Source organism: Pseudophryne corroboree, chromosome 1 (assembly GCF_028390025.1).
Source record: "Pseudophryne corroboree isolate aPseCor3 chromosome 1, aPseCor3.hap2, whole genome shotgun sequence".
Classification (NCBI taxonomy): Eukaryota; Metazoa; Chordata; class Amphibia; order Anura; family Myobatrachidae; genus Pseudophryne; species Pseudophryne corroboree.
The window spans coordinates 1,059,293,176-1,059,306,026 of NC_086444.1; positions in this window are offsets into that span (position 1 = coordinate 1,059,293,176).

Sequence of the window (12,851 nt, forward strand, 5' to 3'; positions counted from 1 at the left end):
ACTTTGAAGTGTTTGTAAACATTGTCAGCTAAAGTTTTAGCGTGTGTTTTACCACCCATATCTCCTGCAGACCCCTTTCATTATCTTATATATAAAATTTGTTGCTTTGTTTGTTTGTCCGGTTATGGATCCTGGCCAGGTTTTAGGCGGGTCAGGGTCCCGGTTGGTCCTCTGTTGGTGTACGATGGGCAGAACTTTGACCCGGGGAGCCTGTTCTGGGCCTTCTACTGGATGGTTTTAACGAAAACTTCACAGAGTGATAATATTGAATCTCAGAAGACATACTACGGGGATGGGGTCCTGGTTGGACTTCCTGTTAGTATTCACCAGGCAGAAATTGACCCAGTGAGCCTGTTCTGGACCTTCCACTGGATGGATTTGGATGAAAACTTTAATGACTTGTAATAACTGGCAGAAATAACCATAATTCGATGACCTGTATTAACTGACTGATATAACCATAAATCAACGAACTAAAATAACTGATACAAATGGAGGTGGGAAGACACAAAATGTTGTGTACCCAAAAGCCTTGGAATAGCAACATTGACAACAGATGGAAAACTTTTAACCCATCTATCAATGTAAAAGGGATTATAATACTAACAGAAATGAAAGTTGAGGATTAGGGCTCCTAACACCCCCCTATCCCCTCCCCCCACTGGGCAGCCACCTCATGGGTGTGTTGGAAGAGCTGCCAAGCTGCTAATTATTTTTAAAATCTTGGCAGTTACATCCAACTCATTGATAATTTAACTACTTGAAGATTTAAACCCAGACTTCAGGGACTACAGCTTAATTTAAAATAAATAAATACAATTGTATACTGAGGGAGTAGTTGTTCATTATGACATTGTGTAATGAAAGACCATTAAATACAGTAGATAGACAAAAAGCTTCCCTAATTCTGAGCATGTGTTGCCATAACCCGAACTTTAATCCATTTCATCAGTTAAAAGCCATGCAATCTTGATAAAGTAAAGGGGTTCCCATCATTATTAATATTAAAAACTGTGGGGCCTTTTCATTCAATTAGAATAATCACAATGATAACTGAAATGTTTTATTGTGCTTGTTGCTATAATACAACATTACACATAACCTGCACTTTTTTTAATGAAATAATGGAGGCATCTGGGTGTCACTTACTGTAGCTGTCCCTGGGATGCTGTCCCAGAGGGTTAATAAAGGTCAGTCTCCATCATTGGTGGTCATTCCGAGTTGATCGCTAGCTGCATTCGTTTGCTGTGCAGCGATGAGGCAAAAAAATGGCACTTCTGCGCATGCATATGCGGCGCAATGCGCACGCGTGGTGTACTATTACAATGAACAATGTAGTTTTACACAGGGTCTAGCGATGCTTTTCAGACACACAGGCAGCCGCAGAGTGATTGACATGAAGTGGGCGTTTCTGGGTGTCAACTGACCGTTTTCAGGGAGTGTTCAGAAAAACGCAGGCGTGGCTGGGCGAACGCAGGGCGTGTTTGTGACGTCAAATCAGGAACTGAACAGTCTGAAGTGATCGCAAGCGCTGAGTAGGTTTGAAGCTACTCTGAAACTGCACAAAATTTTTTTGTAGCCGCTCTGCGATACCTTCGTTCGCACTTCTGCTAAGCTAAAATACACTCCCAGTGGGTGGCGGCATAGCGTTTGCACGGCTGCTAAAAACTGCTAGCGAGCGATCAACTCGGAACATTCACAATGGCCAGTTCAATTCTTAACATTTTTTTCTAAATATGGAATAAGTTTCTGGATGCATGAAAAGTATTATATTTACAAAGTGAACAATAGAAGTATTCGCCAGAGGAGTCTATGCAAAGTTGCATATGCTGAAACCACTTGGTGATGCAGCTACATGGTCTCCACTGCAGCTTTTGGTGACTCAAAACAAATCTTACGCTTGATTTGTGGGAACACCAAGAGTCTTAGGGGGCCAGGTCTGGACTGTGCAGTCGATGACCATGCTCCTGGATGCATTCATGGCCCAGAAAATCCACTACTTTCCTGGACTTGTGGACAGGTGTATTGTCATGAAGGGCACCACGATAGCGAGTTCTTGGATGGTGCCTGGAAATGGCTTTTCTCTGACGTCCTAGTGGATGCTGGGAACTCCGTAAGGACCATGGGGAATAGCGGCTCCGCAGGAGACTGGGCACAAAAGTAAAGCTTTAGGACTACCTGGTGTGCACTGGCTCCTCCCCCTATGACCCTCCTCCAAGCCTCAGTTAGATTTTTGTGCCCGGCCGAGAAGGGTGCACACTAGGGGCTCTCCTGAGCTTCTTAGTGAAAGTTTAGTTTTAGGTTTTTTATTTTCAGTGAGACCTGCTGGCAACAGGCTCACTGCATCGAGGGACTAAGGGGAGAAGAAGCGAACTCACCTGCGTGCAGAGTGGATTGGGCTTCTTAGGCTACTGGACACCATTAGCTCCAGAGGGACCGAACACAGGCCCAGCCTCGGAGCTCGGTCCCAGAGCCGCGCCGCCGGCCCCCTTACAGAGCCAGAAGCAAGAAGAGGTCCGGAAAAATCGGCGGCAGAAGACATCCTGTCTTCACCAAGGTAGACGCACAGCACTGCAGCTGTGCGCCATTGCTCCTCAGCACACTTCACACTTCGGTCACTGAGGGTGCAGGGCGCTAGGGGGGGGCGCCCTGAGCAGCAATAAAAACACCTTGGCTGGCGAAAATACATCACATATAGCCCCCAGGGCTATATGGATGAATTTTAACCCCTGCCAGATTCCACAGAAAAACGGGAGAAAAGGCCGCCGAGAAGGGGGCGGAGCCTATCTCCTCAGCACACTGGCGCCATTTTCTCTCACAGCTCCGTTGGAGGGAAGCTCCCTGGCTCTCCCCTGCAGTTACTACACTACAGAAAGGGGTTAAAAAAGAGAGGGAGGTACTAATTAGGCGCAGTATAACAATACAGCAGCTATAAAGGGGAAAAACACTTATATAAGGTTATCCCTGTATATATATATAGCGCTCTGGTGTGTGCTGGCATACTCTCCCTCTGTCTCCCCAAAGGGCTAGTGGGGTCCTGTCCTCTATCAGAGCATTCCCTGTGTGTGTGCTGTGTGTCGGTACGTTGTGTCGACATGTATGAGGAGGAAAATGAGGTGGAGGCGGAGCAATTGCCTGTAACAGAGATGTCACCCCCTAGGGAGTCGACACCTGAGTGGATGAGCTTATGGAAGGAATTATGTGACAGTGTCAGCTCTTTACAAAAGATTGATGACATGAGACAGCCGGCGACTCAGCCTGTGCCTGTCCAGGTGTCTCAAAAGCCATCTGGGGCTCTAAAACGCCCGTTACCGCAGATGGCAGATACAGACGCCGACACGGATACTGACTCCAGTGTCGACGATTAAGAGACGAATGTGACTTCCAGTAGGGCCACACGTTACATGATTGAGGCTATGGAAAATGTTTTTACACATTTCTGATAATACCAGTACCACTAAAAAGGGTATTATGTTGGGTGAGAAAAAACTGCCTGTAGTTTTTCCTGCATCTGAGGAATTAAATGAAGTGTGTGATGATGCGTGGGTTTCCCCCGATAAAAACTGTTAATTCCTAAAAAGTTATTAGCATCATACCCCTTCCCGCCAGAGGATAGGGCACGTTGGGAAACACCCCTTAGGGTGAATAAAGCGCTCACACGCTTGTCTAAACAGGTGGCACTACCGTCCCCGGATACGGCCGCCCTTAAGGAACCTGCTGACAGAAAGCAGTAAAATATCCTAAAATGTATATACACTCACACGGGTGTGATACTGTGACCAGCAATCGCCTCAGCCTGGATGTGCAGTGCTGGGGTGGCTTGGTCGGATTCCCTGACTGACAATATTGATACCCTAGATAGGGACAGTATATTACTAACTATAGAGCATTTAAAAGATGCATTTCTATATATGCGTGATGCACAGAGGGATATTTGCCGACTGGCATCAAGAGTAAGTGCGCTGTCCATTTCTGCCAGAAGAGGGTTATGGACAAGACAGTGGTCAGGTGATGCTGATTCCAAAAGGCATATGGAAGTATCGCCTTATAAAAGGGAGGAGTTATTTGGGGTAGGTCTAACAGACCTGGTGGCCACGGCAACGGCTGGAAAATCCACATTTTTACCCCAGGTAGCTTCTCAACCTAAGAAGACGCCGTATTATCAGGCGCAGTCCTTTCAGCCCCATAAGGGCAAGCGGGCAAAAGGCGCCTCATTTCTGCCCCGTGGCAGAGGGAGAGGAAAAAGGCTGCAGCAAACAGCCAATTCCCAGGAACAAAAGCCCTCTCCCGCCTCCGCAAAGTCCTCAGCATGACGCTGGGGCCTTACAAGCGGTCTCAGGCACGGTGGGGGCCCGTCTCAAGAAATTCGAGACGTCTCCCCCTCGCCGTTTCATAAAGTCTGCTTTACCGACGTCTCCCTCAGACAGGGAGACAGTATTGCAAGCCATTCACAGGCTGTATTCCCAGCAGGTGATAATCAAGGTACCCCTCCTGCAACAGGGAAAGGGGTACTATTCCACACTATTTGTGGTACCGAAGCCGGATGGCTCGGTGAGACCAATTTTAAATCTAAAATCCTTGAACACTTACATACAAAGGTTCAAATTCAAGATGGAGTCACTCAGAGCAGTGATTGCAAACCTGGAAGAAGGGGACTATATGGTCTCTCTGGACATCAAAGATGCTTACCTACATGTCCCAATTTACCCTTCTCCAAGGGTACCTCAGGTTTGTGGTACAGAACTGTCACTATCAGTTTCAGACGCTGCCGTTTGGATTGTCCACGGCACCCTGGGTCTTTACCAAGGTAATGGCCGAAATGATGATACTCCTTCGAAAGAAGGGAGTTTTAGTTATCCCTTACTTGGACGATCTCCTGATAAGGGCAAGATCCAGGGAACAGTTGGAAGTCGGGGTAGCACTATCTCAGATAGTGCTGCGGCAGCACGGTTGGATTCTCAGTATTCCAAAATCGCAGCTGATCCCGGCGACACGCCTTCTATTCCTAGGGATGATCCTGGACACAGTCCAGAAAAAGGTGTTTTCTCCCAGAGGAGAAAGCCAGGGAGTTATCCGAACTAGTCAGAAACCTCCTAAAACCAGGCCAAGTGTCAGTGCATTAGTGCACAAGGGTCCTGGGAAAAATGGTGGCTTCCTACGAAGCAATTCCATTCGGCAGATTCCACGCAAGAACTTTCCAGTGGGACCTGCTGGACAAATGGTCCGGATCGCATCTTCAGATGCATCAGCGGATAACCCTGTCACCAAAGACAAGGGTGTCTCTCCTGTGGTGGTTGCAGAGTGCTCATCTTCTAGAGGGCCGCAGATTCGGCATTCAGGACTGGGTCCTGGTGACCACGGATGCCAGCCTGCGAGGCTGGGGAGCAGTCACACAGGGAAGAAATCTCCAGGGCTTGTGGTCAAGCCTGGAGACATCACTTCACATAAATATTTTGGAGCTAAGGGCCATTTACAATGCCCTAAGCCAAGCAAGACCTCTGCTTCAAGGTCAGCCGGTACTGAACCAGTCGGACAACATCACGGCAGTCGCCCACGTAAACAGACAGGGCGGCACAAGAAGCAGGAGGGCAATGGCAGAAGCTGCAAGGATTTTTCGCTGGGCGGAAAATCATGTGATAGCACTGTCAGCAGTGTTCATTCCGGGAGTGGACAACTGGGAAGCAGACTTCCTCAGCAGGCACGACCTCCACCCGGGAGAGTGGGGACTTCACCCAGAAGTCTTCCACATGATTGTACACCATTGGGAAAAACCAAAGGTGGACATGATGGCGTCCCGCCTAAACAAAAAATTGGACAGGTATTGCGCCAGGTCAAGGGACCCTCAGGCAATAGATGTGGACGCTCTGGTAACACCGTGGGTGTACCAGTCAGTGTATGTGTTCCCTCCTCTTCCTCTCATACCAAAAGTACTGAGAATTATAAGACGGAGGGGAGTAAGAACTATACTTGTGGCTCCGGATTGGCCAAGAAGGACTTGGTACCTGGAACTTCAAGAGATGCTCACGGAGGACCCGTGGCCTCTACCTCTAAGAAGGGACCTGCTCCAGCAAGGACCCTGTCTATTCCAAGACTTACCGCGGCTGCGTTTGACGGCAGGGCGGTTGAACGCCGGATCCTGAAGGAAAAAGGCATTCCGGATGAAGTCATCCCTACCCTGGTCAAGCCAGGAAGGATGTAACCGCAAAGCATTATCACCGCATTTGGCGAAAATATGTTGCGTGGTGCGAGGCCAGTAAGGCCCCGATGGAGGAATTTCAACTAGGTCGATTCCTGCATTTCCTGTAAACAGGAGTGTCTATGGGCCTAAAATTGGGGTCCATTAAGGTTCAAATTTCGGCCCTGTCAATTTTCTTCCAGAAAGAACTAGCTTCACTACCTGAAGTTCAGACGTTTGTAAAAGGGGTACTGCATATACAGCCTCCTTTTGTGCCTCCAGTGACACCTTGGGATCTCAATGTAGTTTTGGGGTTCCTAAAGTCACATTGGTTTGAACCACTTGAATCTGTGGAGTTAAAATATCTCACATGGAAAGTGGTCATGTTGTTGGCCCTGGCCTCGGCCAGGCACGTGTCAGAATTGGCGGGCTTTATCCTGTAAAAGCCCTTATCTGATCTTCCATTCAGACAGGGCGGAATTGAGGACTCGTCCTCATTTTCTCCCTAAGGTGGTTTCAGTGTTTCATCTGAACCAACCTATTGTGGTACCTGCGGCTACTAGTGACTTGGAGGACTCCAAGTTGTTGGACGTAGTCAGGACCTTGAAAATATATGTTTCCAGGACGGCTGGAGTCAGGAAATCTGACTCGCTGTTTATCCTGTATGCACCCAACAAGCTGGGTGCTCCTGCTTCTAAGCAGACTATTGCTCGTTGGATTTGTAGTACAATTCAGCTTGCACATTCTGTGGCAGGCCTGCCACAGCCAAAATCTGTAAAAGCCCATTCCACAAGGAAGGTGGGCTCATCTTGGGCGGCTGCCAGAGGGGTCTCGGCGTTAAAACTTTGCCGAGCAGCTACTTGGTCAGGGGCAAACACGTTTGCTAAATTCTACAAATTTGATACCCTGGCTGAGGAGGACCTGGAGTTCTCTCATTCGGTGCTGCAGAGTCATCCGCACTCTCCCGCCCGTTTGGGAGCTTTGGTATAATCCCCATGGTCCTTACGGAGTTCCCAGCATCCGCTAGGACGTCAGAGAAAATAAGAATTTACTTACCGATAATTCTATTTCTCGTAGTCCGTAGTGGATGCTGGGCGCCCATCCCAAGTGCGGATTGTCTGCAATACTTGAACATAGTTATTGTTACAAAAATCGGGTTATTATTGTTGTGAGCCATCTTTTCAGAGGCTCCTCTGTTATCATGCTGTTAACTGGGTTCAGATCACAGGTTGTACGGTGTGATTGGTGTGGCTGGTATGAGTCTTACCCGGGATTCAAAATCCTTCCTTATTGTGTACGCTCGTCCGGGCACAGTATCCTAACTGAGGCTTGGAGGAGGGTCATAGGGGGAGGAGCCAGTGCACACCAGGTAGTCCTAAAGCTTTACTTTTGTGCCCAGTCTCCTGCGGAGCCGCTATTCCCCATGGTCCTTACGGAGTTCCCAGCATCCACTACGGACTACGAGAAATAGAATTATCGGTAAGTAAATTCTTATTTTAACACTTGTGGAAGGCATTGGTTGGCGTACCAGTCCCCAGTGACAGTACACTAGTGCACAAGTGGTATGTGAGCTACATTGTCTTGTCCACAAAAACATCCACTTGGCCATGCAGTGCTCAAGGTGAAACTTCAGTAGTGGTGAACCTCCAACTGGGGTCCATTGGGCTGACTATTGTTTGGTCGGGGGGGTTGAAACTATAGAACAGGATTCATTGCCACTGATGATCTCCCAAAGTTTGAGTGAATCCCATCAAACCTGACCAAGTCAGCCAAGCCTCTTTCTGTTCTTGAGTCAGCTGATGGGGCACCCAGCGTGAAGAAACCTTGCTTACGCCAAGGAGTGTTAAGAGGATGGATCCGAATGAGATGCATATCGCCTTCTCTAACTGGGCAATGGTCACCCTGGCGTCCACCTCAACTATGGTCCACACGGCAGCAATGTTGTGCTCGGTGATGGTGGACATAGGTCAGCCATATCGCTCCTTGTCTTCCAGGAACCATCTCCTGCAACAAAATTCTGCAAACCATTCAAACACAGTGGTTTGGGACAGTGCATTCTTCCTAAAAGCAGCTTGCAGTTGGTCAAAACTTGCCTGCTTTCACAGACCACTCTTGTAGTTGTAGAATTTCATGTATATCAGAATATCAGCTCCTCAACAAGTTTGTGAAGGAAGTGAACATGCTGACTTCTTCGGTGTGTAGTGCTGCTTGTACCCTTTTTTCACTGCCTAAATAACCAGAGAAATTGCTGTGTCTACCTGGGATGTGGCTCAGTAGAAACGGCTCCAAGGAAAAAATCCGGGGTCTACTGACCCGGGATATTTTCCCAGGTATTGAACAGGGTTTTAAGCAGGAAAAATTCCTTAACACTGCAGTGAAAACAGCTCTTACCTCGGTTTTACGACCTCGGTAAATGTAAAAGCCACTGATTGGTCCCTCCAGGGTGCTGGCTGCTGAAGTAATCACCCTGAGACCAGAGGACAAACGCTGGGAAAGGCTGTTTTTGAGCGCACACAGATGAGCTGGGCAGAGAGCGGGCCTGGAAGGAGAGCTGGGCTTACACAAAATGGGCCAGGAAGGAGAGCTGGGCACAGAGTGGGCCAGGAAGGAGAGCTGGGCACTGGACACTTGATGCAGTCCCCACCCCTCCCTTTTGTTCCTTTTTCTGTGACTTCATCTTTGTGGACATGAATAAAGTCCATTTTTAATGACATCCACAGGTTTTGCTGTGCTTACCTGGGTTCAGTGGAAATGGAGGAGACCCGGGCAAATACAGGGAAGATGGTGCAGTGGAACAGGGTCTAAGCCGGGTAAAAAAATCCCGGGTCACTCTGGATTTTGGTGGAAAAGGGGTATTATATATGGTTCTGTGCATTGACATTTCATAAAACCCTTATGGGGACATTTAAGCAGTGATAAAAGCAGAGACGTGACCCAGTGGAGAAGTTGCCCATGGCAACCAATCAGCACTGAAGTAACATCAATAATTTGCATACTATAAAATGATACAGAGCTGTTGACTGGTTGATGGGGTAATTTCTCCACTGGCTCACTTCTCCGCTCTTATCACTGCTTAGTAAATGTCCCCCTTAGTCAGTTCATACCTATACACTACACATCCAGAAACTTATTGCACACCCCTCATATAGTAAAAAAAAACCATAAACAAATTTATATATTATTATTCATCTTCAGGTCAGTAATGTCCATGTACCCCCACTGCGTACACACAGGGCTATCAGCACCTTTTATATTCATGTTCAGGTCAGTAATGTCCATGTACCCCCACTGCGTACACACGGGGCTGTGCATATCCATGTGTTATGAGGACTTTATTATATGAGGTGTGCGGAGACTTAATAGGCACCTCTGCGTATCTTAAATTTGCATTTAGAATTGAAAATGCTTTGATGTAATCACTTGAATTAGAGCCCTGAAAATGCTGCCGCATATCGCATAGTATAAACTTCATTACATATAGAGACACCTGTGTAATACTCCGCCATATGGGCCAACATTTATCCATCAAACTTCTGCTAACAACAATGCCGGTTGTCCAGTGTCTTAACAGGACATTTGTTCCATGTTAGTCAAACATAACCAGGCTGTACCATTATCTCCAATCACTGTGGTGTGACATACAGGATAAGTTTCCTGATTGATAGCTATTTCAGATAACTAATTGCTGCGGCCACCAACTTGATTAATGAGAAGAAATGAGGATGTTTGTCATGTTCTCCTTGCACCCACAGAGTTTCCCTAAGCCATGGTTTAAGGATGCCTCTAGGTGTTTATAGAATAGTAAGTTTCCATGTGCATCAGCCTGAGTGGAGATGGACGGGTGACAATGTTCTACATGGAAAACACTCAGGAACACAATTTCCTCTTCCTCCGTCAGGGTGGTATACTTAGTGCACCCCACCAGGAAGACCTTGCTTGTAGCTGCTGACAGTGGGGAAGAAGTCTTTCTGTTTGTTTTTACAAAGAGTGTTAACGAACAAATGAGAATAATTAATTAGGATGCTCAGAGGCCAAGCTGTGCATGTCAATGGAGGAAGAAGGGACAAGCAATAAGAGCAATCACCGTGCATTGCTAGGGTCATTGTTTTTTTTTTTTTTGTGGTGGTGGGTTGACAAACATTCATGTAAATCCAAAGGCAGTAAATCAGGGGTAATCAACATACAGCCCTCCAGCTGCTGTGGTACCACACCTCCCAGCATGCCTTGCTACAGTTTTAGCAGACCCTAATACTAAAACTATGGCAGGACATGCTGTAGTTCCACAGCACCTGGAGGGCCATGTGTTAAAAACAACTGCCCTAATAATATTAACAACATAACATTAAGACATCACTTTTTGAATCTGTCACATGAGGAAATGTTGGTCATATAGAACTGATTGCAGTAACGGATTTTGCTAGTTATACAGATGTGTCCTTTTAGTCTGTTTCTGCAATGCGACCACAGACCGCTACGCTATACACTGAAGTGAACGGGGAGCCGCGTATGCATCGTAGTCCCACTACAGCGCACTGCTAAAAGCAACAAGGCTTTACTGGGACACATCTTTAGTTTCTAGAATTAATATAATATTTTTTACACCTTTTTAAACCATTTTTTACATTACGGATGAACATGCCCATTTTGCCCATTAATGTATTATTTTGGGTATCTGCTATATAAACCCCAGTTCCAAAGGTGGATTTAGACCTCATGGGGCCCTAAGCAAGACACCAATTTGGGGCCCCCTTACCCAAACAATCCACAGCTACCCCACCACTGATTGTAGCAGGCTGTTCCCCCGTCAGTGTGTGACCCCTTCCTGGTCCAGACCCACTGATTGCAGCAGGCAGTCCCCCAGTCAGTGTATCCCACCGGTATCTGGACTATAGCTCTACACTAAAAAGGTCTACAGTCAATAGGTCTACCCAGTGGCGTAAGTCTGTCCCAGTTGCCCGGAGGCAAGAAAAATATTGGTGACCCCCCCCCCCATTATATATATTTGCTCCTGCATAGCAAGCCTGCAGATTTTAACTATATGAAGCTACTACAAAACCCGTTGCAACTAGGGGTCCAGCCACACACTACTTAGATCTGATCAGTCACTCACAATACTGATTATTTCTCTGACAACTAATTTGCAAGTGTCGTATCCAGGATTAGACACACAACCTATTACACTGGAAGCATGCACCTTACTGATGGAGATATTTGCTGCTGTATAGGAAGTGTGAGAATTCTAACTATATGAAGTTACTTGTAATTGTCAGAGAAATAACTTCATATAGATAGAATTCTCATGCTTCCTTTATAGGGGCAAATAGCTTCATCAGTAAGGTGTCTGCTTCCAGTGTATCTATAATAAAGAGGGTGTGATTTGTAAGGCGTAGTGACTAGTGGGGAAGTCGGCTACGGAAGAGATACCGGCTGCTGTCAATTAACTTAATTGATTAATGTCGCTGAACACACGGAACAGGAGGAGAGGTGCCCCCTTAAAAGCAGGAGCCCGGCGGCAGCTGACTCTGTTGCCTCCCAGAGTTCTGCCTCTGGGTCTACCACTAATGGTAGACATGCATTAGGTCAACGGGGTCAAAAGGTCAACATGTAAAAGGTAGACAGTTACACAGGTTGGCAGGGTCAAAAGGTCGACAGGGTCAAAAGGTCGACATGACAATGCTCACATATCATATGATAGACACAAGGTTTTTTTTCATGTTTTTTTCTTCTTCATTTTTTCCATACTTTACCATCCACGTGAACTACAATTGGGAATAGTAACCTGTGTAGAGTGCAGCGGTAGCAGAGCGAGGCACCATGCCCGAAGCATGGCGAGCAAAGCGAACCATGCGGGGGGACGCAGTACACTAATAGGGCTTGTTTTTGGCAGAAAAGTGACAAAACACCCCCAAAAAATAAATAATTCTGTCTACCTTTTATATGTCAGCCATTTCCATGTCGACCTTTTGACCCTGTTGACGGACATAAGAGATATGTATGGCATTCCCTTGGAAGATGTGTCAAGCCTTGCAGAGAGATGTGGAGAAGTTGAGCAAACAGCCAATCAGATTCTGGTATTTATCTAGCACAGTCTTTGAAATGACAGTTAGATGCTGATTGGTGCTTGGGGCAACTACTTCACTTTATCTCTCTGCAAGGCTTGATACATACAGTATGTATTTGTATATGTATTCCTATGTATTTGGTTGCATACACAGTCTCCATGGCTTTCTATGGGAACTGTGGAAATTACCTATTAACCAAACTCTAAAAATCTTATTATTTTTAGCTTGGTCCTGTTAGCTAATTGCATAGTAGTTTATAAACTACAGTTTTGCTAAATTGTTGTCAAAGGGTGATCCTCGGATCCCTTTTCCAGGCAGCCTATACTTACACATGTGGGACCCGATAGACAAGCAGTAGGTAAGCTGGGTACAATCCTGGCAGGAAAGGGGTGGCATAAGCTATGGCTTTACTTTTCGCTGGGGTGGTTTTTTTTGGACTCGCTATCCCTGCAATAGAATTTTTATGAACAGGGCTGAAAAATAATTTCTTATATCTGGCGAGATAAGAGAAGAATATTCCCACAGACGTTCTGAGAGCCATGATCAGGGCCGTAACTAGGGGGGGGGCTAAGGGGTCACGTGCCCCGGGCGCCGCATTGAGGGGGGCGCAAAAA